This window comes from Molossus molossus, unplaced genomic scaffold (assembly GCF_014108415.1).
Source record: "Molossus molossus isolate mMolMol1 unplaced genomic scaffold, mMolMol1.p scaffold_m16_p_13, whole genome shotgun sequence".
NCBI lineage: Eukaryota > Metazoa > Chordata > Mammalia > Chiroptera > Molossidae > Molossus > Molossus molossus.
Genome location: NW_023425348.1, coordinates 53,727,732 through 53,733,103, shown reverse-complemented (window position 1 = coordinate 53,733,103; position 5,372 = coordinate 53,727,732).

Genomic DNA, 5,372 nt, shown 5'->3' with positions numbered 1-5,372 from the left:
TCTAATTATGACCTGGCTTCCCTTATGGTTTTTCTGTAGGAAAAGAGGAGGCAGTGACTAGAAGCAACAAATGTCTAGTCCCCTAATTCTATTTTCTCATTGGCAATGAACACCTGGCAAGCTCTTGCAAGCTTGGGCAGTGAAACCTGTTCTGAGTGAGATGGAACCATTCTCAGTACTGATGAAATTGCATTTCCCAGCCTGCCAGGCTATGAACCAGACTTGAGGCCAAGGTGACTTCCTCAGGTAAAGGCTGCTTTATTAGCAGCTTAATGGAAGCCAACTAGCCTTTCCTGCCAGTACCTGACCTAGCCACACACCGTGTTCCAGGCTTCAGTGGCAGTGTTCCACTTACATTAACACATAGATGAGATCAGACTTTTTCAAAGCTTTCTGCTCACTCTTAGCAGGAAATTTCTGTGCACACTCAAGTATTTCAATACCCGGGATGTTCTTAATTCCAGGACTTCCATTTCCAGTTAGGCTTTCCTCTTCTACCTGAATCATCATAGATCACTGATTATGGGCATAATAATTACAATTCTGGATTTTTTGGGGACAGCCAGATTTCAAATATTCTGAACTTTAGCCATTAGACATTAAAATATCCTTGAAATTCCAAGATTTTAGTGTCCAACTAACCTCTCCCATATTGCATTAACACTGGGAAGCAACCCAAAACAATTTTTGTAAGATGATGTATCCTTGATGTTGGTTTAGACCTGAAAATTCTGTTAAAGAAGATTCTTGAGCTATGACACACACATCCCTGAGTGGTTTTTAACTCGATTACTTCGGTTCTTATATTTACCCAAAGGAATTCTCTCTTTTTTTTGTTCCCTCACCCGAGGATATTTTTCTATTTATCATCAGACAGAGTGGGAGGGAGGAAGAGAGAGAGATACAGAGAAAAACACCCACGTGATAGAGCAACATTGACTGGTTGCCTCCCGCACAACTCGACCAGGGCCAGGGATGAATTGCAACCAAGGTACGTCCCCTTGACCGGAATTGAACCTGCGACTCTTTGGTCCTCAGGCTGACACCCTAACCGCTGAGCCAAACCAGCCAGAGCCAAAGGAAATCTTTATTCAGACTAACTTGATGTTCCTTTTATACATTGCCTGTGTAGCTTAAAGAAAAACCTCTTGAATTGAACCTTCCTTACGACAAAGGGAATTTTTTTTTTAAGAAAGAAAAAAAATAGAGAAAAGAGAAATAGAAGTAACTCATTATTCATAGAACTAGTGGACCAGTGGCTTAGTGGCCCTGTAGACAGGAAGACTCTAGTGGGGCTGCTGCGGAGCTGTCCACCATGGAGGTGCTGACAATATCCGGGAGCTGGAAAGGGGCTGCCCTCCTTGAGTTGTGACAAGAGCCCCTCCACTCTCCTACCACCACCCCATTCCCAAAGAAGCGTAAAATACTGTGAAAATGTAGGGAAACATAGACCATGTCCCCTGACGAGAGTAGGAAAGACAGTAATTTTTTGCAAAGGCTTCTGGATCTTCTCCACTTTGTTCGAATCCAGACATGATATCTGCCCAGAACTCCTCCTCTCTGATTCTAAACGTTCAGTATAGTGCATGCTATAGAAGCCTCACGGGCATCTTGCAGTCCCTACAGATGCTAATTCTGGCAGACCTAATAGGAAAACAGGACTAGCTGCTGGAGAGGGAGAAATTGTGGCTCCAATTCTTCTCCCACACTATGATATGCCCCTTCCATTTCCATTTTCCATTCCAGGAATAAGGACCACATCTTCTTACTCATAGTGCTTGGAGAAAAATGCTGATTGCCTTCTAAGAGACAATTGACTTCCTTGAATGCATGTAACAGGCTCGTGACTCTGAATCACACTCTTCCCTTCTAGGCTTGGTCTCCTCATATGTAAGACAAGGAAATGCCAGAGACTCAGAGCCCTTTTCCTGTCTCCCTGTCCTCTGGTCATGTTCCCTCAGTTATATGTCTCCCTGCCAGGCTATTCACAGCCTCTTTACAAAGAATTGCTGCCACTCAATGCTTTCTCTGTTAAGAACTCCTGATGTAGGACCTCCATGGGTATTGGATGAGCTTGAAAGCCTTGGCTCTGGGGTATAGAGGGCGGGGGAGGGTGGCAAGAGCAAGGAGACCCTGAATGTTAAAAAAATTCAGAAACATTGTCTCCCTCTCTTTTTAAAGATAATACATACTTAAAAAAATTCAAACAATATAGAAGAGCACAAAGAAGTTATTTTAAAATCTTCCAAATCTCACCACCTCAAAATAATCATGGCCCAGTGGCCTAGTGGTCTTTTTTTTTTTTTTTTTTTTTTTTTTTTTAATCCTCACCTGAGGACATTTTTCCATTTTTTGTTCAGGTAGAGTGGGGGGGGGGAGGAACAGAGAGAGAGAGAGAAACATCGATGTGAAAGGGACACATTGAGTGGCTGCCACCCGCACAACCGACCAGGGCTGGGGACAAACCGCAACCGAGGTACATGCCCTTAGCGGGAACCGAACCCGGGTCTCTCAGGACCGCAGGCCGACGCTCTAACCGCTGAGCCAAACCGGCCAGGGCGGCCTAGTGGTCTTGTTGCTAATGCAAGTGAACATCATGCAGCTATTTCTCTTTATATATACAGAGGGAAGAATAGATAAGCAGGTAACTAAGAAGTGAGAGTGGTTAGATGGATGGATAAGTGGGTGGATGGATAGATGGATGGATGGATATAAAGAAATAGTTCAGCCCTGGCTGGTTTGGCTCAGCAGTTAGAGCATCGACCTGCGGTCCAGAGAGACCCGGGTTCGGTTCCCGCTAGGGGCATGTACCTCGGTTGCAGTTTGTCCCCGGCCCTGGTTGGTTGTGCGGGTGGCAACCACTCGATGTGTCCCTTTCACATCGATGTTTCTGTCTCTCTCTTCCTCTCTCTCCCTCCCGCTCTATCTGAACAAAAAATGAAAAAAAAAAAATGTCCTCGGGTGAGGATGATAAAAAATATATATATAAAAAAAAAAAAAAAGAAATAGTTCATTAAAAAGGGATCATACTTTACCTACTATTTAATAAAAGGTATAAAATTCAATTTTTCTTGAATTTAGAAGACAAAGACACTAAAGTAAAGCTAATAGAATTGCTTAATTTTGTTTATTCTCCACAAGAGATATTATTTCTTAAAGATACCTCTGAGGTTAAGAAAATAATTATGAAAAATATTAAGAGACTGGAATCATTACTTTTTTTACATGTTTCAATTTTAGACAGTATCAATTGGCTAACTGCTATGAAAGATAAGGAAATTAACACGCTTATACTTCCTCCCATTTTCCTCCCCATTACCCGAATATTATGAGTAATACTGTTTTTTTTCTATTTTTGTCTCTTAATGTGAGTCATTGCCAGTGCAAATTATCAGGATTAAATAGGGCATGTAATGGAGAAATGTGATGACATGGATATCTATTATAGACACCAGAGAAAAACAAAAATGAGAAAAATACTTAAAAATTAATGTAATAAGAATTTTAACCATTTTGTGAATCACTGACCTTATGTGCCACTCACCTTGCAATGCATCACAGATTATCTTCAAAAGTCCTATTTTTAAATAATAATGAAATTAAATGAATAGACAAACAGGATGATCTCTAAGTCTTCAGCAGTGCTTTGACTTTTGACTGGAAGGACCCCCATCTGAGCTCAGAGGAGACTTGTCTTGTTTCAGAGCAGAGCCAGACTTGATAATAATAACAATTGCTAATACTACTCAGTCCTTAGTGACTTCCGGATATAGGTTATGTACTTTGCATATATTGGTTTATTTAATCTCCCAACATTCCAATGAGGCACATGCTATATTCTTAATTTTAAAAGTGAGGAAACTGAGGCAGGTCAGGTAAGTAATGCTCAAGGTTCCACAACTAGTGAGTAGGGGAATCTAAGTTCGAGTGATCTTCATAGTAAATAGCAAAGCTGGAATTTGAACACTGTTTCCCTGATCTCAGTAACTCATTGGCTATGTGGGCTTGGGTTGTTCACTCACCCTCTCTAAGCTAGTAGCATCTACAAACTTGGGACAAATAAAGACTTCCCTGCCTGTCCCCCATGGCTTCCCTGGGGATCAAGTGAGCAGTGCCTGGGAAAGAGCTTTGTAACGCGGCGTTATCACCTTCTTCCCCTCCGGAACCCTGCATGGCATGTAACTGGCAGCCTTGGTCAGGACTTGGGCAGAAATCAGCCTCTGCTGATAAGAAAATCACTACCTCAAGGCCACAAAAACAAAACAGTCCTGCCAGAAGACAATTAAATGGAATAGGTGGGGAGTTCCAACGGCTGTGAATGCTTCACCAAGTTTATGTTCCGGGTGAATTCCAGCAAGACACTATTTGTTTATTCAGTTCACTGTCAAACTACTATTTGACAAGAGAATGTCAAGGGCCACTGGATATTGTGTTCACTCCCTTGGGCGAGCTCTTTTTTCCTCAAGCCCTGAGCACTTGTTCTCCCCTGGAGCAGATGCTCTTGGCCTGGCCGAGCTAACACCTGCCTATCCAGATGTGATGCCTGAAAGGTGAAGGCCAGAGAAAGGCCCTTTTAAAACCTCAGGCAGCATCAAGTATAAGGTCACCAGACCAGCATTCTGAGCCCTGGAAACCCTGGGAGGCTGGAGAACTGACTTCTGACCCTGACTCAAAACCCTGACCTTGGCTCGGGTTAGTCCCTTTTCCCCTCTGGGGTTTTGTTTTCCCATCTACAACACACGGGCTTCCTGGATACTCCCCCAAGGCACTTCTAAGGCTGCCCTCACGCTGGTTATCCCAGGGAGAGGTGTAGCATGGGTATGACTGGCCGTGGTTTATCTGGGAGATTTGCAGAGAGAGGCATCAAGCAAGAATCCCAAGACCACCCACGAGGATAAACTGCAGTTTGAGAACTCTGGCTGACAGTGTCAAGTTTTAAAGCCACAGTGATTGGTTTGTAGGGCGAAGAGCAGATAGTACTGCTGCAAGGAGTGAGAACCGGGTCTTTAACAAACGGTCACCGGGATCCTCTAGCATGTGCAAGGCACATGGAGAGACAGGAAAACAAGCTGCAGAAGCTCCCATGGTGCCTGCCCTCAGAGGAATACCAATCTAGGATAAGAGACAGTGGTGCGCGGAGCCGAGAGGAGTGAAGGGGGCATGGAGCCACTCTTAAAGCCTGTGCTCCGTGCAGGATGGTCAAGAGACAGAGGGTCCGTGGTCTGGAGACAGGAGAGCTGGCTCGGCAGAAGGGATGGTCCTCAATGCCATCCCAGAGTTTTGCAAAAGAGTAGAGAGCTCAAAAGATCTGGAAGTGAGATGTCACTCCAGTTTCACACCTGTCCTGTCAGTCAAGCCCTGTTTCTCTAAAG